The 27451-nt window shown below is 39.4% G+C and overlaps 1 protein-coding gene across 29 annotated transcripts in view; it reads right to left on the bottom strand.

The window, feature by feature from the left end:
* LOC115733080 (putative disease resistance RPP13-like protein 1) overlaps positions 1-27451 on the bottom strand; it is a 491263-nt gene that overhangs the window by 377700 nt on the left and 86112 nt on the right. For 5 of the 29 annotated variants that reach the window (XR_007198765.1, XR_007198766.1, XR_007198768.1 and 2 more), the window contains exon 1: positions 8231-11482. The exons of 15 other annotated variants lie outside the window; for them this stretch is intronic. The gene's annotated coding sequence lies outside the window, so the exon portion shown is untranslated. Of the gene's footprint in view, positions 1-6677; positions 7040-7095; positions 7246-7347; positions 7524-8230; positions 11483-27451 lie in introns of those variants that run through there. 9 more of the 29 variants (XR_007198784.1, XR_007198781.1, XR_007198775.1 and 6 more) reach the window with 4 other exon arrangements.

Genomic DNA, 27451 nt, shown 5'->3' with positions numbered 1-27451 from the left:
CCCCAACAAGTCAACACCATCATTTGCAACAAACTTCAGTCCATTGAAAACCGTCTTGCTTTCTTTTTCTTTTCCTTTCACAAACTCCTTAGAGCTGCTTCTTCTTCTACTTTTTAAAGAACATGATTCAGGAGAAAATTTGTGCGAGTATCGATCTTTCATAATTTCGCATTGAATTGGGCAGAATACTTTGAGGTAGAAGGCATCCTCTCGCAAGTACCACAACTTCTGGCAACCTATAAGATATAATTGTTGCAGAGACAAGTTATGGCTGCGAAGAGCACTTGATAGTCTTTCCAGATTCCTCATATCTCTCATCCAAACAGAGGTTACGAGAGGAAGGAAACAGAAATTTCGAATGGTTAATGTAACAAAGAAGTAGTGGAGTAGCTTGGTCTGCTCATAAATTGGCGCGGGTATACTGAAAGTCTTCGAACTTGATGGGGAAAAATTGAGGCTATCTACCTTAAGATAAATGGAGGTAAACTAAAAACATGTCTACCGATGGAGATCATGACCGAATAAGAATTGTCACGACCAAATGAAGGCGTCATTTGTGTGAACGGATGCGAGTAACTAGGTCCTCTTGTGGCTGCGCGTTGTTTTTGCGCTGTTACTTTGCATGTGTCTGATGCAAAATACTTCCACCATCCTTGTGACAGACACATCGTACCACGCAACATTCTAACCTATGAAGACACTATTTCCAAAGTATTCTGGGTAAATTGATGCATATTATGAAAGCTTTTGAGGTACAGTTACACGATATAAACTTGGAGGAGCAAATCAATTGAAGAGACTAATTTCTAAAGGGCAGCCTATATTTCTTCATCTGGTCTTAACTTCCAGAAAAGCTTTTCAAATCATACAGAAAGCTGAGAAGGTTGAATTTTTTTTTTTTCCCCATCTGGTTAATGGTTGAGAATTTCTTGCTTCAAGTAATAACCAACTCCAAAAGAGTGATCAAACAAACAAAAAATGAACAAACAAGACAAGAACCAGGATACCTCTTATAATTATGTTAATCCACAAGTATGGGAGACCCAATCACCGGAGATTTGTGACTTATTGGTACCGGCTGATATTCTACAAAGCTGAGGTCACAAGATCGGAATCATTTGTGATGAATTGTGTATATCTCGTTATACGTGATTGGTTCTGGACTTTTGGCATCTTGACGGGGTTAAAAGTGACTAGCTTGCCTACTTACAAAGGAGTCGTGTGTTGCTGAGTGACGACCTCCTCGTAGTACAAGTATGTCACAGCAGAGCAGACGCAGAATCCTCAAAATAACATCAAAAGAGTAGCTATAGTCATTAACCTTTCCTCCCTCCCCCTTCCTGCACATGAAAAACAACATGTACGATTGCTTCAAATGCTGTCAAGATATGGACTAGGCAAAACCTCTGTTTCGACTCTGTTCTTCCACCTGTACAGTAGTTGTTATTGGAAGAAAGAAAGCTTTGCATTCTGAATATTGACCTGAACATGTTGTTAAAGCATAACATCAACTGGATTCAGGTATTTATGCAGAATGTTGTCCGTAAGAGTTGAAAGTGCAAATCTTTTGTTTACCGTAAAAATATGTCCCATATAATTCTCCTAAACAGTGCCAAACAACGAAAATGGGGAATTGTTTCTGTACAGTTGACTTCTTGTAAAATAGACCCTTAGTTGCCTCTAAAGCTGTCGGCAAATGGTGCTGCATACTCGATGTCAAAAACTTAAGATATCCTTCCACGAACTCTAATCAAGTTCAAATGACAAACGAGGGCTGATGTAACCGTGAGTGCTTCTGCATATTACTGATTGGTTCTGCTACTGTATTTTCAATGTAAAGTCCAGGTTCCTGATAAGTTCAATTGGTGCAAGAGCAATAACAAGCTAACTGAAAAAGTAATCGAAGTCATGAAATGGAGAAAAATGAGTAACACTGACTGATTGGTTCTACTACTGTATTTGTTGATGATGGTCCTTCGCAGTACAAGGTGACCCACGATTCAGAGTACAAATAAACTAAACTTCAATAGAGCTTCATGATGTCATACGAAAATTGCTTCAATAAAAAATGTACACAGGCAACAGTAGCAGAGAGGGAGGAGATGTAACAGACAAAAGATACTTTAGTTGAAGCGCAAGATTTCTTGGCGGTGTAAATGCAAAGGAATCCAGGTGAGATCAAAGCTTCCGTTCCTGAAGTAACTGTAGAAAGAATGCCACATATGGAGGTATTTTCAGATAAATTGATATGACGCATGATGAAATCATATTCCGCTGTGGAGTAAACGCAAATAACTGATACTTAAAAGAATCGAATAGATTTGCCCAAGTGGTCACAGTAAATGCAGAGGCAGGCAGCATATCGTATAGTGGCTAAATTTCTAGCAAGCTGTAAGCAACACTTCTTAAACCACCAGAGCTCAAGACCCAAACGGAAGGTGATTTATGGAATATCAATACTGTCATGAATAGGAGTTGTATTGAAAGCTTGGAGCCATGAGATGCCCCAGAATTTTATCCCACATCGACTGCTTTCTGGGACGACCAAGTTGACAAGGCAAAGTCCCAACCAGCAAAGGAAAGCTTCGGACAAGAAGATGCTGAAGACCGGAGAATGAGACTTCTTCCAATTTGCCCATGCCAACATCTCTTCAAACTTTAAAGTTGTTAAGGATGAAAAAGGCCGTTTAACTCTGTAAAAGCCCCATCATTCTTACTGTATGCGACCTTCCAGAGATAATTCCTTAAATGAAGGTAGTTGTCCGAGCGGGGCAGTGATATAAGATCAGGACAGCCCCGCAATCCCAAAGACGCTTCACTAAATCTTTACCGCTCAGTTGCTTGTCCTCTGCATCATCCAGCATTGCATTGATAGTGTCCAGCATCTTCTTCCTTCCACTTATTGAGCAGATCAATGCCGAATCCAGAGAAGGGCGGTGCTCCTTTCCTTTGGGCTAAACATCTACAAGTCAGGCACGCAAATTAATCAATTAAGCAACTTGGTTTATTTTTACTCTCCAAATAGTAAACGAGTTAAAAAAATCACCGACCAATAATATATAATCTAATGAAGATTAATTCTGTACGCATCACACTAATGAACAGGAAATCTTGTTCGATCCCCATCTGGGACAGAAACATTAATGAAACACAGGAAGACCCAGACTTTACAGACGCAAATTGAGTTTGTTGCTTCGCTTTTCACATCCCTATCCTCCATCCCTATGTGAACGTTTTTTTTTTTTCTCCTTTACCAGTAGAATTTCCAATCGTTACATGGATTTTAATTTTTTAGAATGAAATATTATTTAACAATTAGACTCCGTTTGTTTCACGGAAAATATTTTCATGGAAAACATTTTTCTTGATTTCCGGCGTTTGGGGGGGCAAAAAATAGATACTCAAGGAAAATGATTTCCAATCAATGAAAAATTTCCTTTTAAAATTAGGGAAAATGATTTCCGTTTCTGAGAAACGGAAATCATTTTCCAATCCTTCTTCTTTCGTCCTCGTCTCCCCAGAGCCCTCCTTTCCCCTTCTTTCTCACTCAACTTCTCCATCTCAGCCCTCAGCTCCAGAGCTGCTCCTCCATCTCGTCCCTCCTCCTCCGCTGCTCCTCCGCCTCCTTTCCCCAGCTTTCTCATGGAGGCGTCAACCTCACCGTCGCAAGAGGGGGAGGAAGCGACTATCTGGCAGAAGCGCACGTGGAGTGATGATTCGATTTTTGGAGGGCTTCGAGGAAGAGGTGGAGGCATAGACGATCTTTGATTTAAGGCTATCACTGGCGACAGATCTGGTTGGTCGTGGACGATTTGGGCGAGGCCAGATCTGGTTTGATTTCGATGGGGAGCTCGAGCTGCGCAGCCAGATCTGGTTTGATTTTCGACGGCGAACTCGAGCCTTGCGGCCTCGCCGATGGCTCGCTCGAGGTTCGCGGCCACACTCCAACCCGCTTTCCGACTCGTGGACTGGTTGGGCAATCTTGATTTCCTCCACCATCAGCCCTTTGTCTTGCTGCTCTCTGCGTAGAAGAGAAAGGAGGAAGAAAAGAAAAATAGAAAAATAAAAGAGAAGAAAGATAAAAGAAAATAATTAAAAATTTATTTTTTCTAAAAATATAAAAATGTTAAAAAGAGTGTACTACTGAAATTGATTTCTTACCAAACGGTGGAAAATATTTTCCGATTCATTTTCAGATTTCAGCCAAACAACGGAAAATATTCTCATTTTTCGGGAAAATGACTTTTTGAAAAATATTTTCCAAAAATGTTACATTTTCCGTAAAACAAACGAAGCCTTAGTATTGATTGTTGTTCTCTTGCTTAAAACTAAACATACTACAATTTTAGTGAAACTTTTTTCATATTCAGTTATACTGTGGTTTTCCATTCCTTAGTCTCTATTGTACCTGTCTATTATAGTTTAGGTCTACATTTTCGTTTGATGTCGAGATTTTTGATATAATGAAAAGCTAGACATATTTATGATAGACTAGTAAAACAGAGATTAAGGAAAAAAAGGAAAAAGGAAAAGCTTAGAGTGCATTTGGCAATGTTTCTATTTTCGGCAACAATTTTTAAGCAGAAATGATTTTTTCCGATTACGTTATCGAGAATCATTTAAGTGCCAATTGTGGAAAGCCACGTCAACTCAAATATTAGTAAAAAATAGGCCACTTTGGATTTCCGGCAAACCATGTTAGTTCAAATCGGATTTGGCACTGAAGTGAGTCTTTTTCAAAACATTTAGCACTTAAGTAATCTTTTTTAAAGTTTTGATACTAAGGTGAGGGCCGTACACGAGTTTTGATGCTTATAGTGTAGTTTAGCCCCTTAATGACCTATTTGCCTTGTGCAACATCCGCCTTATTCTGGCAAAGTTCGAAATTTTGCTATTCTGGCTAGCGGCAATCTTATGACCCAAATGACTAGAGGTAATCATTAGGCAGCTCCTTGGAAAACAAGCTAACAGAGGTTTGGTCAGCTCTAACCTTGAACAATTCTTGAATACTGCTTCACAATATTACAACCTTGAATGGTTAATGGAACAAAGACAGCAAAGGAGCTTAATGCGGTCATATACTTGGACAGGACGTAAATTAAACATACAAAATAAGAATTATTGTGACCAAACGAATGTGTCATTGGTGGGAATGGACATGAATAACTGGGTCAACCCTTGATTTTTTTTTTTTTGTTGGGTCGAAGGGTCAACCCTTGATTGACTGCACATTGTACTTGAGCCACTACTTCGTATGTGTTGGAGATATAATACTTTGCTCAGATCTAATTCCCACATTGTTGTCGTCCTCCTATGGTACCATACCATACTACATTTTAATATAAAGAGGCATTATCCCAAGGATTTTGGGTAAACCGACACATTCTAATCTAAAGCCATGTATTAGTAGCCTAGTTTGCTTTAAAACCACATACGAGTAACCTATTTTGCTTTTAATTGGAATTGAAGATTTCAGATCCGGATTGATGTGCTCAGAGTTGGGGTCCTAAAACAGTAAAATCAAATTAATCCACAGATGCTGCATTCAGAGATTCTGCACACTGAACTAATTTCTAGGGGTGTCAAAATCGAACCGAAAAACCGAACCAAACCGAATTAAACAAAAAATTTCATTAATTCCGGTTCGGTTCAGTTTTTCGGTTCGCATAATGAAACAAAAATCATCCTTTTTTTCGGTTTGGGATACTTCAGCTCGGTTTGGCACGGTATTCGGTTAACCAAACTCAGTAAAACCAAGTATTAGGTGCTTCTTCCTCGAGCGAACACCAGAACCCACAGCACGTGAAAATACGGACATGGCAACAGCACCACCATCGCCACCCGCTCGCCGCACGCCCTGCAACCTGGGCCCGACCCGACGGTCCTCTCCGGGTCCCTATAAACTGACTCCGCGTCCTCAACCTGCGCTCGGGTCCAGCCTCGCCGGCATTCTCTGACCTCCGCTCAGTACGATCTGTTTTTTACCTGCGCTTGAAGGAATTGATCTTACTCGAATTGATCGAGTTAGGAACATCGAATCTGACCAGATTCATCTTCGCTTTGCTCCTTCAACCTCACGACAAATCCGTCCTCGGATGGTGGTTTCCATTCGTGGGTGTCCTGTGACTTTGACTGACTCCGGTTTGGTTTTCTGCAGAGAGGGTGTGGAAATGGCTTTGTGCGGTGACATTGCATTGAGCTTGAAGGGGTGCGCCACCGGGAAGAGCAAGGGGGAGGGATCCGGGTTCGGGCTCGTGAGGTGCATGCGGTGCCTTGGGAGGAAGAGGGTCGGCATCACGGAGGGTCCTGAGGCGGCGGCTTTGTGATAGGCCGGTGACGCCGGCTTTGGAGCTTCACACACATGGCACATGCTTTGCGTGGGCATATGTATAAAAGAAAAATATATTTTTCGTTGCCGTTTATTAAGAAAACTGAAAAACCGAACTACCAAACTGAAAAGTCGATTTGGTTCGGTTCGATACCTATTCTGTTCGGGTTGCAATTCTGTTCAGTTTATCCGTTCACCATAATTGCTCAGTTCAGTTCAGTTATTTCAAAAAACCGAACCAAACCATACCATACCGTTGGCACTTTCTACAACATTTTGGGATGTTTCTCCTCCTCTGTTATTGTATTTAATGAATGGGCGCCTTAACCGCATCCAAATCCTAGAAACAAGATCAGACGCTGAATGGGCGCCTTAACCGCATCCAAATCCTACAGCTGGGGATAGGGTCAAAGGCAGCATCATATCTATCCTCAGACAAGAAACTGACGATTTATGAAGATAACACTTTAGAACTCATTTGTCATTGAAGCAAAACTTAAATTATGTGCAGAGCCCAATACTCCCTATAAGCACACACATAGGAACTACTCGGTACTTTAGATTACTGTAATGCAAAAACCCTGATCAGGCTAGCATAATTGTTCCATTCCCAATATTTTGCGAGTTAGAATAATTAGATTTGTTTCTGTTCTGTTACAAGTTAGATTTATGATGACAGAGGCTCCCTGCAGCTGTGATCACCGATTAGTTCTCATGTACTTTCAATGTAAAGACCAGATTCCGATAAGTCCAATTATTACAAGAACAATGACAAGCTAATTAAAAAGGTAATCAAAAGTCATAAGGTGGAGAAAAATCAGTAAAACTTACTAGATGATTAAATGGCTCGTCAAGCAAAACTATGTGGGGTGTCTTGAAAGTTATCTTGGCAAAGGCAACTTTGCTTTTCCGACCACCTATTTATACGTTCAAAACACCACGTTATATGCGCAATAACATTCGAAAAGCCCCGGAGAAAGTACACAGTGAACCATAGTTCAGATTACAAATAAACTGACCTCTAATAGAGCTCCATGACGCCATATGAAAATTGCTTGAACCTGAAATTTCATATCCAACAATAGCAGAGAGGGAGGAGATGTATCAGAAAAAAGCTACATCGGTTGAAGCATAAGATTTCCAGTTACACACCAAAGGAACCCAAGTGAGCTCGAAGCTTTTGCTCCAGAAGTCCCTGCAGGAATAATGCCACATATGAAGGTATTTTCAGGTAAAACAAAAAATGCATGACAGAATCATATTCCATGGAGGAGTAAACACAAACAGCTGATACTTTAAAGAAGTAAATAGATTTGCCCCAGAGGTCACTGCCAACAATACAAAAACACAGAGGCACGCGGCATATAGTTACAATCTCAACCAAACAAGCATAGGTACATTGCCTAAAAAAACTGCATCCCCCTTTCTTCACGACAATCATATCACAGATTCCACATAGCTAATAATGTTTTTAGATGTTGAAAAGATTATCTTTATCTAGATCATATTCACCATAAGAAAAATTAGACGTATCCTTGCTAGGGAGATTTTGCCAATGCAGATAACAAAGCTATCTGCAAAACAACCAGAGTGAATGAGGTAGGGCACAAGAAAAAAGATGTTGGGAAGCGAAGACACGACAAAAGCTGAAAATGCAGAGGAATATAATTCTGGGTGAGAGTGTATTTTCATTCACAAGATGTTTGGGCATCAAGCAGAGTTGAACATAAGTGACAAATATAGCAAGAGGCAGCACCCAAATGTCATGCGGTGGTTTCTGAAAAATAAATAAATTGGTAGTAGGCATTGAATTGAAGAAGAGAAACGAAATGGATGCATCCAAGAACAAGAACTGACTGTAGATGTTGGAAGGAAGAAAGCAAGTGGGAAGCAAATTTTTACCTGAGGAAGGAAAAGCAGTCCATGGAGAATAATCTTTTATCACGGAGACTATGGCGCGTGATCGATTTCAACATCATCGGATCTGATGGTAATCAATGAGGACGTAAGGGATGTGTTGGATGAGGGGCCAACAGCGGCCAGTGAGTTTTGAGCATCCTTCTTCCAAAATCTCGCATTTGTATATACACAAATGTTGGAGGGAGGGAGGGAGGCCATCCTCTAGCAAGTCCCTCAACTTGGGGCAATCTGTAATCCACAACTGTTGGAGAGAGGAGAGATGGTCGGGAAGACCTCTCGATAGTCTTTCCACGTTCCTCATATTACTTAACGAAAGTTTGGTTAGAGAGGAAGGGAAGACAAGACTCCACGCATCATCCGCAGGTGGAAAGCACACCTTGTCTCCCTCCCCTCCACCCATGCTCTTTCCAAAGTCAATTGTCAGAGACTGGAGGGAGGTGAGGAGGGGTAAGCCCCACTCTCTCACTGGCTGCTTCACGTTCTCGCACCCTGAAATTTCAAGGCTCCTCAAATTCGGAGGCAAACCTCCTTCGGGCAAGCATTCGATATTTGGGCAATTCACGATGCTTAGCTCCCGGAGGGATGTGAGACAACGCCACTGATTTGGTAGAGACTTTATCTTCGGACAATTATAAAGATAGAAATGCAAGAGGGTGATGGGAAGGGGAGGGAAGTCCTCTATCTCCAATGCTGGACAGTCCCATATCTCCAACTTAGTGAGATTCTTACAGCTAGCAATGTTACAACTAGCAATAGACTTTATCTTCGGACAATTATCCAGCTAGAAAGATGACAGGCTGATGGGAAGGGGAGGGAAGTCCTTTATCTCCAGTGCTGGACAATTCCAAATATTCAGTTCAATGAGATGGGAGAGCGTGTGAAGGCTCCGTGGTAGGCTTCTGAGATTCTCACAGCTGTCAATGGTCAAAGATTCTAGCGATTCTCCCGTGGCGATCTCTTCCAGCGACTTCACTCCCTCATAGTATCTAATTATGAGTATCTTCAGAGCAGCGAGTCTACCCCTGGCGACCCAAATGGATATCAAAGAATCACAATGACTTACCTCGAGAGATTCAAGCTGAGATATGGAGCTATTGCTGCCATGGTCATCTGGAGGAATTATTTGTCCCTTCAATTTTGGACACCCCTGGATTGACAACTTTCTGAGTGTGTGCATGTTGCTCGGAAGCTTTTCTAAGCTCGCAAAATCCCACAATTCCATCCTTTCAAGGTTGCAGGGCAACTCGATTTCTCCTTCTCCTGCCACAAAAGATGTCAATTGAGGACAATTTCCGATGACCAATTCCTGGAGGCAAGCGAGATTTCGCGTTTCATTTCCATCTTGCCACAAGTACATTAGCTTGTCACACCTTCTTATACGGAGCTCCTTTAGCTTGCCCAAGCAGCTCATAAACCCAGGATCAAAGCAAACAAGCTCAGCAAGATTATCAATTGTGAGAATGGTCAAAGAAGTTATGTTGACCAAGCTCTTTAAGATCTCCTTGCTACAATCCTCAAGGTCTAACTCGCGGAGAGATGGAAGACGAATCACACTGGTTGAGTTATCCAAATGCGGGCACGAATGAATTTCCAGCTTTATGAGACGATCAAGTTGACAAGTCAATGTCCCGACCAATGAAGGACAGCTCCGAACAACAAGATGCTGAAGACAAGAGAATGAGACTTCTTCTTCTCCTCGGCCCCCGGCATAATGAGACCAATCCTTCCATGCCAACATCTCTTCGAACTTCAAAGTTGTTAAGGATGTAAACGGGCTTTTACTTCCGTAAACTTCGAAGCCTATCATCCTTACCGCATGTAGACCTTCGAGAGATAATTCTCTAAGTGAAGGTAGTTGTCCAAGGGAGGGCAGCGATGTAACATCAGGACAGCCCCGCAAACGCAAACATACTAACTTAGAGTAGGAAGACCCATCTAACCATGACGGGATTATTGCACCACCATAGTGCGAAATAGTGAGACTTTTGAGATTAATGTGAGGCCGCAGATAGTCAAGCACCTGTGAATCGCGCTTGTCATTCCGGAGATTTCCAAAATCTTCATCCCAATGCAAGGATAAGTTGCTAAGGCCTTGCTTTCCAAACAAATTAGCATCAGCAACATCACTAACTTTTTCCACCCTTTGCAATTCTGATATAAGCAATTCTCCTTGAAGATGTGGTAAATAATTTAACTCCTTCAATTGTAACCCTTCCTCTGTTCCTACCACAAACTTGGACAAGATAAGATTCTTCAAATTACTCATACCCAATGGCATTTCTTTTAGACTCCCTGTATCTCGAATATCGAGAAACTGTAAACCGACCAATTTGGTGATGCTTGTAGGCAATGTAGAAAGCTTTGCACAACCTTTTAAGATCAAAGCTTGTAATTTGCACAAGCCACCAATTGACTCAGGTAGACTTTTGATACAAGTGTACGAGAAATTGAGGTATCGTAGATGCTTTAAATCACCAACACAATTCGGTACCTCTACGATAGAACAATGACATAACAAGAACACCCTCAAGTACTTCAATTTCATTAGCAAGTCATGCAGCACCTTGTTGGAGATATAGATTTCTTTGTAAGGTCCAACAGTCAATAGCATTAAACTTCTCAGTACCTTCATTTCATGACATGATCTCATGGATTTTGATGTAACATTCCCTGACGTGATGAATGACGCATAACGAGCTTTCTCAAGAGATGCATCATCTTCATTACTTGCCACCTGTGACTCCCCTGATCTAAAGCATGTCCCACCTGCAATTGAATTTGCTAGATCGTTCAAAAGATCATGCATTGAAAACTTAGATGCATCGACTCTTGATTGTTGAAGAAATGATCTGGATACTAGCTCATCGAAGTGATTCTGCCCTAGTCTCAAGATATCCTCCTTTTCTTTTTGTCCATCTAAAAAGCCCTCTGCTATCCATAAAAGTACCAGTTCATCCCTCTCAATTTCATAATCCTTGGGAAAGATCGCACAATAAGCAAAACATCTCTTCAAATAAGAAGGAAGATTGACATAGCTCAATTTCAAAACTGGAAGAACCTCATCATTTGTTCCCGTCTCCCATATTCTATCATTTAATAAAGCTTCCCATTTATCCAGTTTCGTTTCGTTACACAGGGCACCGCCCAACATCTTTGCTGCCAAAGGTAAGCCTTTACATTTTTCAGCTATTTTCTGGCCTACTGTTTCAAGATCCGGGTGCCCCTCAAAATTTGATGCTCTAAGAGCATGAAAGGCTAATAAGCTTATGCAATTATGAAGGGGCAACTCCTTTAAATGATACGGCGATGATCTTGTTAGGGAAACAACAGTAAGGTTGCGAGTTGTGAGCATGATCTTGCTTCCCTTAGCCTCCGCTTCAAGTGGTTTCAAGAGGGCAGTCCATTTTTCATAGTCCTCATTCCACGCATCATCTAAAACCACAAGAAATTTCTTCTCAAATAGGCTGTCCTTCAACTTAACTTGAAGCTCATTAAGATCGTTGCCCTCGCAGGACGACCCAATGACCGACTGCAAATAGTCTTTGTTATGTTGAGGACATCGAAAACGTCTGAAACACAAACCCATGCTCTTTTTTCAAAGCATCTTTTCACTTTGGCATCATTATACAACTGTTGAGCCAAGGCCGTCTTTCCAACACCACCCATCCCAACTATGGGAACTATGCACAACGTGGTATTGCCATTTTTGGCTTTATCAGTCAATAGTTTCACTATCTCCGCTTCTTCCGTCTCCCTGCCAAAAATCTGAGTCTCTGGCAGAGAAGTGCTGGGGAGCCTTTTTTCGTTGTTGTTAGATCTGTTCAGAGCATTCTCTGTCAAGTTTAGCTGACCCTTCCTCGCGACGATCTCTTCCAACCTGCCATTGATCTCTTGGACCCTGGTTTCAGGTATGAGCAAGTGCGGGTTTGGATTCGATCTGGAGGATTTATCTAGGCCAAAGCAAGAGCACTTCCAATTCACCCAACCTCTGTTTGTGCTGGATTTTGCCGCCGTCTTAACCTCAGCAGCTTGGATTGCGAACTCATCGAGCAAGTCTTCCATGTCATAGGCCAAGTCCCTAACATCATCCAGCCATAGCTTCACTGGAACTTTACCACTCAATTGCTTGTCCTCTGCATCATCCAGCACTGCATAGATTGTGACCAGCATCTTCTCCCACTTATTGAGCAACCCGGTGCTGATTCCAGAGAAAGGAGGTGCTGCTTTCCTTTGTGCATATTCCAATCCCAGAGAAGCCGATTTTTCGAACAGGACCTGCAAGATGGAACCCAAGATGGAACCCAAAATGGTCTCTACAATGGCCATGGGTGAATCAGTCGCTGCAGAGAACAACAAGGGTTATAATGAAGCAAACTTATAATGAGCTAATGGAGAGAGAAAACTGTGAAGGCCTAGATGACCAAGTCTATTAAGACCAAGACTTTCAAGCATGCACACAGAGGTTTTGTCAGGAAAGTGAAGCAAAAAGTGAAGAATTGCTAAAATGCAACCTAAAATTACTAAAATTCCACTTTACATTTATTTTTTCTAATGAAGATGCAATCTGAAATTACTAAAATGCAAGATATGGTTTTCCTAGATTTTTCTTTTAAGTCTAATTTTTCTAGTGTTATTGTCCTGCTACGAATAAAATTGAAAAATTCTAAAAATCCCAAATATGCTTATATAAACGCACTTAAGATTGTGAATATGACTTTCCCTAAATGTTCAATATGCAATTTCCTAACTATAGAACACCTAATTAATCTACATGTGATTTATAAAACATGCCCCCTAATAAAAAAGTCTAGAATGTAAAGCGTGTCTATAACATCCCATGTAAACATGAAATTAAATGTGAAGACATGATGGAGATTGACCTTGCGATAGGCAATTTCATGAACACCAACGGCAAAAATATTCAACAAATCACCACCAATTATGCAATCAAGTCACGCAACTTTAATCTGGACAGCAAGTATACGACATTCCCAATTTGGTTATTAAACTTGCGATCTAGATTACAGATAGGCACAAAATCGGGTTAATAACCTAAATTTTGTTGCCTCTTCTTTTGTTCAAAGATTGCTTTTGCCTCCATTAATCGAAAGATTTCAGAAAGAATAGGTCGCTGCTCTCGTGTAATAAATTCCTACTAGATGCTTTAGTTAGCAAAGTTCTGGCTGCATCAGTTTGAGGAAAAAAGAGAGCAAGCATAAAGATGTCTTTTACCTATTCCGAGTAGACTTTCTGGGGCTAACCAGACAAACGAAGTTAGATCAACAACAGCAATCCAGCAAGCATGAGGGCTAGGTTTCGAACGAGCAGGAGGAGAACACTGTTGAGCGGGGGCATGAGCATGGGTTATGGTGAAGTTAAGAAAGGAGAGAGAATACTATAAAGTCCAGGAAGACCAAGACTTGTTATTAAACTTGTTATTGAACTAGATATCAAGTGTTTGACAACAACTATAATCGGGATTATAGTAGGCATGAAATCGGTTTAAGAATCAAAATATTGTTGCCGCTGCTGTCTCTTCTTTTGCTCAAATACTGCTTTTGCCTCCATTAATAGAAAATTTTAAGAAAGAATAGGCCGTTCCTCTCGTGTAACGAAGTTTTACCTGCATCAGTTCGAGGGAAAAACAGAGCAAGTAGATAGATGACTCTTACCAGTTCCAAGTAGACTTCCTGCAGCTGACCGGGCGAACAGGATCAGATCAACACAGCAGTCCAGCAAGCACGAGCGCTAGGTTCAGATGGGCGGGAGGAGAACACTGTTGAGCAAGGGGACGAGAACCGGGTTCGGCAGTGTATGCGCGTGTACTCGGCTACGGCAATGCGTGGCCACCGCTGGCAAGACGAATAGACAGTATCGATGGAGCTACAGTAGGTTTGTAAGAAGCGATTGTATCGAAGTGGTTGCAGAAGAAGCGAAGCAGTGTGGCGTTAAGGGAACGTGCAGGAGAACCAAGAGATGCATCCTGCCGTGAGTTCTTATGCTTATAAAATGCTTTAATTTCAATGAACTTACTTTGGAAAACCTATTCAATTTCTTCCAAAGTACATGAAAACAACCTTTGGGCAAAATTCAGGTATCAACAAGTTCTATCTATCAAATGGTTATTTGTGAGCTTCTTATACTTAGTTTGGCAACTCCGATGGACAGAATTATCCTTAAGAAAAATGCTTGAATACCTCAGACATTTTGATTTTATCTTTTAATCTTTTTCAACAGATTTTCAATAATTCTAATTTATCATTTTATTTAATATTTTTCCAACATCTTGTTCACCAATAGTGACCAAAGATCGGCCCCATATGTGTTAAGACAGAATGATGCAACTGGGAGGACCTTGCCTTAGCCTTTTTTGTCCCCATGTCCAATCATTAGTGTTAAGGACTCGAACCCTCCGAGGACCATGGCTCCGCACTAATGCACTAATTTGTATTTCATATGCCAATTGTTAAAGGCTGATCAATCGTAAAACGTCGAGTTGGTAACTTGCACGACCTTGCCTTCTTAAAGCAAAATTCGTTTCTCCTTTTTGAGTGGGCAATGTCTTCCACGATCTTGCTTTCTTAAAGCAAAGATGTATTGCACAATCTTGCTTCCTTAAAGCAAAATTCCGTTCTCTTTTTTCGAGTGGGGGGACCAAACCAATTTGATATAGAAAATTTTCTTCACAACAAATCAGGATCGAGTATGATTTTAAAATTTTGCGAACGATACAACTACATATTTTGAGTGAGCGCACCATTTAGGTTGCATTTGAGAAGACTTTTGGGGAAAGCCTTTAAGAAAATGCAAATGTCTTTGGGCTAAAAGGATTTGGTGAAATGCAAATACCGTTTGGTAAACTGAAATTGAAAAGTTCATTGAAATATAACTTTGGGAAAATGTTGTTTGATAAACTTACATTTAGAAAGTCCTTTGGTGTGCTAATTTATTTTTTTAACTTTACTTCGTTTAAAATTAGGAAAAAAATAATGACAGCAATTTTTATATTTTCACGTTGAGAGTGAATTAAAAGGCACATATTAACAAATTTATAAATTACAAAAGTCAAAATATGATAACCTACGTGCAATGATATGAAAACATCATCATAATGAATATGATCAAATAAGTTCTCCTTAATATTATAAACTTCCTTAACTATTAATTCAACCCATAAATCATGGTCAAACTAAATATCCATACTTTAGACTAAAAAAAAAGAATATCCGTAGTAAAGTGTGATTGCTTGTCATCAGATTTGCCTCCTCACACTAAACTCTTTTCCGCGCAAAGAAGTTTAGGAACAAAAACAAGAACTTCATAAAATAAAAAAAAATAAAAGCATGGCTCCATTAAGATTACATTCATTGACAGATGAAATTGACTCCCAACATATCAACAAATAAACTTTCCCCCGGATACCAGAGGACACCACCATGTCTATAGAAAAAAAATCAAATTTCACATCTTCCAAGAAAACATCCTCCATCTCTCTGTCTCCATCGCAAGAACCCACCATCGGAGGGTAAAGCAGCACGTTTCTTCATCCCCCCTGACAATTCAGAGGATAATCGATCCTCAGCTCCCTGAAATACACCATTTGATAACACTAATAAGTTAACTCTTTCATTCTTCTCCACTTCACGTCAACTGCAAGTTAGTTGTTAGCCATAAAAACAGACTGCAACCTTAAATAGTAAATTCCTGCTGAACTTATTCCATTAGCCTCTTATTTCACTCGTGAACTTACGCTATAGCATCAACACAATCCCAAAATATGGTAAATCAAATATGACACAGGATAGCAACGCGAGAAGAGATTTATCCCGACTTTGAGGCCACATATGGGGGAAACCGATGATTTACTCTTAATCGCACCGAATTTCCCACGTCTTTCGGTTCTGTACCATTGCTTATTAATGGAAAAAGGCAACGAAGAGAAAATTTGGCCAAATAGGAAACAGGTGATATCATAAGCCAATCACTTTGGCGGATATCTCAAGCTACCCTCAAACAAATGCCCCTAGCAACTGGGAATTGTTACCAACATATCCTCACCAAAAGGAATGGTTAAAGAGGAGGTGTGCCGAATTTTACAAGAGGGCTTGAACCTATTGAAACATTGTCTTGAGTTAGTTTTACAAACACCTAGATTCTTGGAAAAAAAATCCCCAAACACCTAGATTTTGGGCTAAGGGGCTTTGGACACCCAAAGCCCTTGGAAAAGCCCTTCCAAACACACCCTTAGTACTATGCCTTTCCTCTATTATTTGAAGCGAATTAGTATTATGCCTTATTAGTCTGCAAAGTGCATATGCTAATTATCGTGATTCTAGAGGATTCCTACATATGCACCATCAAAAGCTCGTACACAAACAATTCGAGACTTCAATTTACCCTAGGAAAATGCTTTCGTAACAATCTGACAGTTTGGTCGGTTATTTCTGACCGTTAACCTACAAACCATCACCGCATGTTTTACATAAAACACTCATTAATTGAACAATCGTGAGTTAGAAATAATGACAGTACTGTCAGATTGTTAGAGCAGTGTTGACACCTAAATTTTGATTTTTAGGAATTCATTCATTTAAGCATAAAATGAGGATTAGTCATAGCCCTCACAAAAAATAATTTCTCATGCATAGCATATTTATTTTCTGTTAGTCATGCATTTTCATTCAGGCCATAGGCGAAGCAATTGAACTAAATCTGACATGCGACCGGACAAGACATAGTTCGAAATTTCCAATTAAGTACAAGAGGAGGTGTGCCGAATTTTACAAGAGGGCTTGGACCTATTTTTCAAACTTAATTCAACCCATTTTCCTTATTTTAATTATCAAGGATTTTAATTAATTAATTATTTAATTAGTTAAAGCCCGATTTGAGCTCAAAAGAGCCCGACATAGCCCGAACTCACATAAAATTCGGCTCGCCCAATGAGATTCCAATTTGTGGCTGAAATTTTGAAGGGTTTTAACGATATCGGACTCTCGAAAATCAGAATTTCTAATCTGACGGTCGATGATGAGTCATAGTCCAACTAAGACTAGAAAATTCTTAGTCTATAAATAGAGAGCTAAGCCTAGGTTTGAAAGGAGGCCACTTCATTGTAATACACGGCCATTGGGGGTGACATTCATTATACACATACGGCTAAGAGAAGGAAAGTGGTATCCATAGCTCAATTGATCTCCTCCATGGCAACCCCAATGGGCATGAAGCTCATGTACAGATAAAGCTAAAAGAGGAGCATGCCCTCAACAGTTCCTGTTTGCATCACCAAAGGCTCCCACTTCAATACTTGTTCATGCATATTTGTCACCACGAATTTAGCGGCGGAGTCGCATCAACCCAGCTGCTGTCCAGGCGTGTTTTAGCTTCTGCTCCAGCAGGTTTTGTGCATTGATTCAGCGCCGATTCAACAGTTGTTCGACACCAGTTCACTTGCTCTTCGGTGCTCCTAATTCTCTGCTGATTTGTGGCGCTTACACTGCTGTTTGGTGTTAATTCCACTGCTTTTTGCTCCTGCTTACACCCTGACTTATTGCTCGTTTCCTTAAGCTGTTTGGAGCACAAGATCGCCTCTGTCCAGCTCCATTCAAGGTTGATTCAGCCTTATATTCAACTGATATTTTGTCACTAATTTGTGTACTATTTGGTGCTAGAGTCCCTTTCTTTTTAGAGCTCAAATTTGGCTCAAAAGGGTCTGTTTTAGGCGATTACCCGACTGCACGTGTGCTGGAAATTGCTTTGAAAAAAAGGTAAAATCTTCACATCTTTGCTTGCTATCTATGCTTATTTAAATTGGTAACATGCATATACTTCATGGATGTCAATGAATATATGTTGATTTGTGATCAAGGTTGGAAAATGACATGTTTTTATCAACTCCAATCAAGAGCAGAAATTTGAGCATGTTGGAATGAAATTCTGACTTTTCTTAACACGTTCATTAATTTGGTTGACTTGTGACACTCTTGGGAATTGATTAAGTTTAATTGGAAATTCATCTTTTCTCAATGTAAATCAAGCACTTTCAAGATCAAATTGAACTAGGTTAAAATTTGAGGATTTTATCAAATTAGGGAGACGATTGAATTTTTGGCATACTCACTCTCTTGGCCGAATTACATATAGATGGATGAGCATTGTTTTGATTTTTATCCCAATTGGTTGATTTGATGTTGTCCATTGGTTGTTCAATCTTATCTCATGTAAATCGGACAATAATCTATAATAATCGGATTTTATCTAATAGCTAAGATTCTCTTGAAATTGGATAATGTTGGATTTGTTGTGGGTAATATTTTGATCTCGATAATTATCCGTAGCATTTGAGTTGGTTGATTGCATATTCGATGATCATTTTATCTTATCTCATGCAAGTTTTTTTGAATGTACTCGATTAGAGATAAGATTTGATTTGGATTAAGTGTTATCCGAATTTCCTTTGAGGATTATCTCAAATCAAATTTTCCAATCCTTAAAGATAATTTTCTCAAATTAAAGTTGGACCAATTTTGAATGAGGAAAGGCGGGCCCTCACTCAACAATTTCGGCAACTGCTCTTTGAATTTTCGAAATTTCCACTTAATTGACTCACTTTTTATTTTATTTTTGTCCTAATTGTTTGTTATAAAATTTGCACATTTTTAGACAAACATGCCCATAATATATGCTCCCATGTGCCTAGAACCTTTGGAAAAATTAAATCACGCGCCTTAGTCATGATCTCATGGAATGGGATGGTGATTTAGTATAAAACTTCGTGTTCTTTCCTTTGGCAAAAGGGACGTTGTTGTTTTATACCCCTATCCGCATACTGGCTCGAATCTTCGAGGATGTAGTGGATAAAAATACTTCTCCAACCCAGATCTTTGGGGATGAGTGTATTTTTCGAAAAAAAAATTGGAAATTCAAAGGTATATTATGGGCATTTTTGTTTATTTTTGTTCAAATTTTTTATTGCTTTTTCTTTATTTTTATTATTGCGAAAATTCATAAAAAAAAAATACAAAAAAAATCATTCTTTTTGGCGCATAATATATGGTGTCATGTCACATTTTTCCAAAATAAAAAATCGATGCACAATCGATCAATCGAAAAAGGATTTTTCATGAAAGTTGGTACCAAAAGGACATTAATTTTCTAAATTAATGTAACCAAGTCCCGGAACTCAATTTCTCCGGTTCGTAGAGATAAAATAGTTCTCCCTCTATTTTATATAGGTTTCTAATCAACCTACCGTTAATGATTAGTGGCGGCTCCAATAAAATAAATTTTCATGAATTGAACCTAAGTTGCGATTTGGTAGGACTTGGGAGGGTCCGAGTTAGGTTAGTTAATTTAATTGACATGATAGTCCATTAACCTAATTTTAGGTCGCGATAGGTAGTAGCTGTCATTTACCGTATATGGTGAATATGAAGCTGGACATCCAAATGTGAAGGCTCGAAATTATGTCAAAACTCCATCATGACATGATATATGTCGCAGAGCATTCTGCACCTAGCCATCTCGTGCCAACATATGCCTCCCTAGCAGCTCCTCGAGCATCAGGGGGCCAAAATCGCATCAAAGGATCAACGCTATCGTAATATTTTTGAAACCTTAATTATCGAGGATACAACCAACAATGGCAACTTGTTTTCTGTTGTACATCCACCAAGAAATCATTAAAGAAGGCTAAGTTTGTCTGTTCAATAAGGAAAACAAATCGCGTGCTTTGGCCAAAAGAAAAGGTCCTCTGTTTCCAACGATATCCAAAAGTCTTGATATGAAATAAAAAGGAGAACAATTAACTCAAGGACTTAATGCGCAACTAACTCAAACTTGTCGGCACATTAGGAAGACCAAGACTTTGCTGGAACTCATCAACTTTCTTGTGTAGAAAGTGAAGCAAAAGGTCAAAAGTGATAATGGGAACGAAACTTTAATTAGATCCACGAAGACCCCGAGATTTTGCAGGACTCAAATTGGCTTTGTTGCTTCAATTTTTCCCATTCCTCCTCTTCCATCCCTATGGGAATGTCTCTTTTTCCATTACTAGTAGAATTTCCACGCATTACATGTCATGCATAAAATTAACAATACTAGAAGAAAGTATTAGAAGAAAGCCAAGAAGGAACGGCAAAAGATCTCTCCAATGGCCATGGATGAATCAGTCACTGCAGAGAACAACATGGGTTATGGTGAAGCAAAGTGATAATGAGCTAATGGAGAGAGAACACTATGAAGATCAAGACTTCCACCTACGGAAAAGATTAAACAAACGCCAAGACTTTCAAAGATGCACATCAGAGGTTAGAGAAATCAAACCAAAAGATGAAAGGATGTATGGAATAGGAGCAGCATGCCGAATTCGTTGTAGTCTCTGTCCCACCCCTGTCCCGTTGCCTACTTACCCTTTCGTTCCTCTCCTGTTGGTATTGTACCTTCGTTCCGTCTGCTATGTGAATCAAAAGTGAAACGCTTTAAAGGAAAAAAAAAGTATTTTTAATTAGTTCCAGGAAGACCAAGTCTTTGCAGGACTCAAATCGGCTTTGCTGCTTCGCTTTTCACATCCCTCGCTTCCATCCTGTGGGAACGTCTCCTTCTCCATCACTGAATTCCTTCCCGCTGCATGTAAAACTAACAATACTATAATTCCCGTCCAACTCTTTTCATGTTTAGTCATTTTGGGGTTTTTCATTTTCATTTATGATTGCAAAATTAAGTTTAATAAATGAAGAAATGAACAAAAGTGTTATGCCACATCGGATTTTCAACACTTTGGTGAATGTTTTTATAGTTTTGTATTCAAGTGATCAATTGAAAGTTATGACATTCAAGTGATCGGTTTTTTTGAAAGTCATGACACTCAATTGGTCGAAAAAAAAAATTATGACACTTACTTGAATGTCGTACGAAACTTATGACACTCATGGTGTCCTTGTCTCCTTTAGTCACCTAATGACTAGCCTAATTTAATTTACAATACCACAAATATTAAATTTTGGGATTCACAGTTTCTTACGTGCACCGTGAAAAGTTGGGTTTCACGTGAGGCCTACATCATTCAATGGTGGATGTGAGCTAGGTTCGCAAGCTTTCACGTTCTTTCAATATTTTCCCATCATTCTGTGTCTAAGACTTTACCAGTAGCTGTCACGGTGGGTCTTTTCTTCTTCATTTTCCCAAAAAGAAACAAGAGTTAGGCCCCAGAGAAACCCAATTCTCATTACTTACGCCCATGAAACTGCATCTCTGAAGCCTGACATGCTAGCTTCCTTCAGCTTATTTATAATTGTTGTAGCTAGCTTAAGAGGGAAAAGAAGAATAGTTAAGAGAGAGAAATGAGAATCAAGAAAGCTGGAAGTGAAGCCTTGAGAGAGAGAGAGAGAGTTTCGGTTCAAGCTCGCCAGGGACATAAAACAAACAAGGGAAGCCTGCTTCTATCAAACCCCCACACTTTCATCCCTGGCCCTTTAATGCGTCGGATTAACACCGTTGCAAAGCGCTCCAAAAGAAATCAAGGGTTTGATTAATCTAATTAATGATTTTTTTTTAGATTAAGTTGTAATTTTCAATTCAGTTTGAGTTTTAGGTGCTGGGTGGATCCTAGAGGTTGTTGAGCATTGAAATCATATACTAATGAAACTTTAGTATGTCGTGGAACCGTTGGATTTATGAATGTTAACTTCGGGTTACGATTTGGTCGGAGTGAAATTCTGAAATTTACTCGCTCTGCTGGAATCAGATTCGAACTACTGTGTTTGGCGCAGGTTTTTACCAGTCTCCGGACCTCTTTATGGTTGACGGCGAGTTCTCGTTTTGAGCATGTCTGAGTCGATTTTCCAATTTCTGACTCCCTTGAAAAGGGTGTTGGTAGAGTTTACTTTTTAAAATTCTGATACGTAAGTTGCGCAGTATTGCAGTAGTTATTTTGCTTTGAGCTTTTCATTGACGGATCCGAGTTGTTTTGTTACCGAATAAGCTTAGTTAAGTCAGAGTTTTAGCAAATGTAGGCATCTACTTGATTTTGATATCCGTTTCCCATTTAATTAATTGGATTTCGAGATTTTTCCTTTGAGGTAGCCTTGGTTATTTGATTTTGAAAAGTTTAGAACTGAATTGATATCCAGCACAATAGATTTAGGAATGATTGAGTAGTTATCCCGAGTAAATTGGGGTCACTCTTGTGGGATTTAGATTGAACGAGATTTAACGATTTCCTAGAGTATAGTCACGTGCCATGGATGGGCCACATCTCTCAAGAAAGGCAAGAGATGGTCAAGATTGCGAAAGGATAAGAGGTGACCCGCTGAGATTATGGGAAAAGATAAATGCAAAATCTTCATGCGATGAAACAAGGGAAGGAAGGATGGGGGCTTACTTCTACTAAAATCTTCGTCAAATCACACTATTTTGGAAAGAGCAATCAGCATAACCCCCGAAGACATTCACACGTCCGCAGCTATTTGAGGGAAACAAATTTAGAGAAAGCAAGGCAGATTCTGGTTATTGTGGGGGAGAGGCATAAGAAAAAAGGGAAAAACAATAAGGGTTAATACCACGAAAAACCTTAAACGGGTAGATAAATTTAAACCAAATTATTTTTTTGACTACCGAAAATCCTAAACTGGTACACCTTTGACAAATTTATCCCAAATCGGTACACCGTGACAAATTTACCCTCTATTAGTTTTCGTTAAATTTTTATCAAATTGTTGAATTGGATGACACGTGGCAATTGTCGAATGTGCATGTTTGGCGTTTTTACCATCTATTTGTCACGTATATATCAATTTGAGATTTTTCCTGATGTTAATCCAATTTAACGGAAATTAACAGAGGGTAAATTTGTCCCAAATATACCAGCTTGCGGTTTTTTGTGGTCAAAATAATTAGTTTATGGTAAATTTGTCACAAATGTGACAATATAGGATTTTTGGTGATAGAAGAAATAGTTTGGGGTTAATTTGTCACAAGTATATCGGTTTGGGATTTTTTATGGTTAAAAAAATAGTTTGTGGTAAATTTATCATAGATGTACCAGTTTGGAGTTTTTTGTAGTATTAACCCAAAAAATAAAGATATGTAAGAAACAATATTGAGATAAAAAAAAAGGGAAATCCTCAAAAGAAAATAAAATTCCGTGATCGATTCCACCAAGTCCTCGTTCGTTCATGGCATCTCCAGATTTCAAGAGATTGGGTGTGTTGAAATATTAAGGCTCCGTTTATCTAACGGAAGACGAATGATTTAGAAAATATTTTCCTAAAAATGATCACTCCTATCGTTTAATCCACCCTATGCACCATTCAAACCCCAGTCCAGAAAAATCCATTGTCGGAACAGGGGTCGTTTAATTTCAATAAACAAAACCGTGACAAGGTAATGTTGAATGCTTTGTAGGGAATTAGGCCCAGTTTCTCATGGGTAGGTGCCTGTTTTCTACTTCCATCACATATTTTGACTAATCAATGTAGTCACGTGTTTTGATCAATCTATGTCGTTTCGTCATCTCTGTGGCTCAAATTGCATGCTTGTTTTAGAGGAAAATTGTCAAAAAAGTTTTAAACATTTTGTATTTTTATCAATTCAGCCCTAAATCTTTTCACCTTTCGCCAATTCGGTTCTATTGGCCGAAAGTCATTGACGTGAACTCCAGCCGTCCCACGTGGCGTCGCTGGCCCCGACATGAATAATCTTTAATAATATATTTTTAATTAATTTTTTTATTTTTTATTTTTCTATTTTTCATTTTCCTTTTTCCTATTTTTTTTCCTTTTTTTGTCTTCCTCCGATGTCGGCGAACGTTGCCCTCGCCCATCCGGGTGAGGCCAACTCAAGCAAGGGCCACCATCACCGGGGGCCGGCGAGGGTGGTCCTCGCCAGGTTTGGGATAGGTTTACCCTTGCCCGAGGCCAACGAGGGCTGCCACGACCTCACGCCGGAGCGAAAAAAGAAGGGAAAAAAGAAAAAGGAAAAACAGAAAAATAAAAGAAGGAAAAATAAACAAAAATATTCAGAAAATAATAAAATATTATTAATAATTGTTTATGTTAGTGTTAGCGGTGCCACGTAAAATGGTTGCCGTTCATGTCAGCGATTTCCGAACAATAAGACGGAGTTGCAAAATGTGAAAAAGTTTAGGATTGAATCGGTAAGCATACAAGGTTTATAGCTGAACCGGCAAAAGTGCAAAAAAAAAAATGGTAATTTTTAGACAATTTTTCCTTGTTTTAGTGATTGCATTCTGAACACCTTTGTCCAATCTATAGTTATTAGAAATTCAGCCATGTTTCCCCACTTGATACGTTTGGGGCTGGCCTTCATTGGTCCTAGGGGTGTGCATGGTGCAGGCCAGTCCGGTCCCGGCATGAAACAGGGGACCAGACTAGTGGTCCCGATCCCCAAATTTTGGGACCAGGGACCGGATTGGGGCCGGATTGGCCCAGGACCGGCGGTCCGGTCCCAGTGGACCATCCATACAAGAAGCATAAACAACATTGCTCCGAGGCACATCCTGTACATGTAATGTTAGCAGTTTGAAATTGTTTTTTTTTTTTTTTGGTAAGGTAAGTATGTATAGACTTTTCAAACGACTTAGTTACAAGAAAGGGCCGAAACACAAAAACCTTGACCCGACTAGGACACAAGAGATTGTCCTAGAAGGGTCAAAGGTGATGCGGCGCAAAAGATCAAGAGGGATCAAGAGAAAGCCTAATAGGTTCTTGTTTATGCAGCAAAATCTGAAAACTCATGCCCGTAAATTATATGATATATGAACACAACATTTATTCACCCAAGGAACAACAATTCTTGCGAAACTCATAGTTGTGCAGATACCCCCTTCCATTCATCTTCAGTTAGAAACCCCAAAGGAAGATGATACAACGTAATCAGAGATAGCCACATGATAGCTCCATTACAAAATCTTGATGTCTGCAAATGAATTTGGATACAAATACAAATGACACAGGAACTAGATTTCCAAAAGGGATGTTATATAAATATGACAATACCGTAATTATATAATATATATATTTGTGTATTATATATTCTAGGCGGTCCGGTCCGGTCCCATCAACATGAAACCGAGAACCGGATAGCCCAGCTACCGGTCCCATTTATTAGGGCCGGGGACCGGACCACCTCTCTCAAGGACTGGACCAACCCGGCCGGTCTAGGCCAGTCCCAGTCCGGCCTAGTTTGCTCAACCCTAATTGGTCCACACAGTAAGCCTCAAAGAGCCCCTTGGACGGTCTCGTTATTTATCGTTTCAATTTGGTTAGCAATTGCATCGCATTTGTTTCCATCATATTCAAGTGTGCACTGACTCGCTTCTTGCGGGAAGTTCAAAATCGAAAGCCCTAGTAAACGGTCAGTTTTTTATTTTTTGGACAATAACATCGGTTGTTCAGGAAAGGTATCAAAAAGTCCTAAATTTATTACGTTGATGCCAATTCAGTTTTAAACCTTTTATCGGTGTCAATTCAACCCTAAAATTTTTGTATTTGTGCCAAGTGAGTCCATCCGGGATCAATTTTGAACGAAAATTGCTGACGTGAATGTTGATTCTCTCAAATGGCACGGCCAATCTTGATGTGGATTTTTTTTAAATTTTTTTAAATTTTTTTGTTTTCTCTTTCTTTTTTGACTAATTTTTCTTTTTTCATTGAGGGCGGGTGAGGGTTGCCGACGGAACCCTGCCATCCCCAAGTGAGGACCAATGACCCTCACCGGCCTTGGACAAGGGCATCGCAACCCTCGCTTGGCCGGATCCGGTGAGGGTGTCGCCGCCCTCGCTAGCCACAAGCAGCCCTCGCCTAGTGGTTGGCAATGATAGACCGGCGACCCTCGCCGGCCCTTAATCAAAAAATAAATAAAAAAATCATAAAAGGAAAAAAAAATAACCAAAAAAATTATTAAAAAATATTTAAAAATGACTATGTCGGCCAGCCATGCCACGTGGGATGACCGATATCCACGTTAGCTATTTCCAATCAAAATAAGTTAGATGGACTTAATTGGCAAAAATGCAAAAGGTTTAGAACCGAATTGGCACCAATAAAAGATTTAGGAAAGAATTGGCACTAACGTAATAGGTTTATGACTTTTTTGACATTTTTTCCTCAGTCATTCATTAGTGCAAGTTTTTGGGATTGGTAATGCAAGAGAGTTTTAGCATGTAGATCATCCTAGATTTTAATTGGTTTTAGCATAAAATTCATGAAAAGTAAAAAAAAAAAAAAAAAAGCATCCGAATTGCTAGATGTCTCATTAGTTTATTTTTTTATTTCATTTAGTCGAGTATTTCATTTTCACTATTCATATTAGAATTCATTAGGTTAACTCCAATTTGAGCTGACGTGGCTTGCCGAAAGTGGTACTGAAGTGAGCTTTTTTCAAAAAAATTGGTACTTAAGTGATCATTTTGAAAGTTTTGGCAATCAAGTGATTGTTTTGAAAGTTTTGGCAATAAAGTGAGCACCATACACAAATTTTAGCACTTGTAGTATACTTAAGCCCATTTTTTTCTCATTCACAGCTCGCAAGGTACCTAACTCGGCCTGATCATGGTCGAATAAGAATTTTCATAATAAGGATTGTCTTTGAAATGATGCATAATCTCTTCCTTAAGATTAATGGAGCTAAAATAAAATATAGTTGTCCATGGAGATCACGGCCGCATTGTCGTGACCAAATGAAGGTGTCGTTTGCGAGTAACTAGGTTTTCTTGCTTGGCTGCTCATTGTTTTTGTACATTACTTTGCCTGTGTTTAATACAAAATACTTTATTTCTATATAATTCTATCGTCCTGGTAATAGACATTATACTATACATCATTCTAATCTATAAAGACACTATTTCCAAAGGATTTTGGGCAAATTGATGTACATATTAAAAGTTTGCTGTGCAATGACACGAAATAAATTCCGTGGAGCAAAAATCAATTGAAGAGACTAAGTTTTAAAGGGCAACCTATAATTTTCCTCTCGTCTTGATTTCCAGATAAGTTTTTCATATCATTCATAACGTCAGAAAGTTGGTGCTATTATTATTCTTTTCATCGGGGTGCTAGTTAAGAATTTCTTGTTTCAAGTAATAACCAACTCCAAAATGATTTGGTCACAAAAATAAAATGTACGTATTGAAAAACAAAGTAAAAGCCTCATATTTTTTCTTAAATTTCGGTCGGAGATTCTTCG

Source organism: Rhodamnia argentea, chromosome 6 (assembly GCF_020921035.1).
Source record: "Rhodamnia argentea isolate NSW1041297 chromosome 6, ASM2092103v1, whole genome shotgun sequence".
In the NCBI taxonomy this organism is placed as follows: Eukaryota; Viridiplantae; Streptophyta; class Magnoliopsida; order Myrtales; family Myrtaceae; genus Rhodamnia; species Rhodamnia argentea.
The sequence above is the reverse complement of the archived record's forward strand: the minus strand, read 5'-3'. Positions and strand labels throughout refer to the sequence as shown.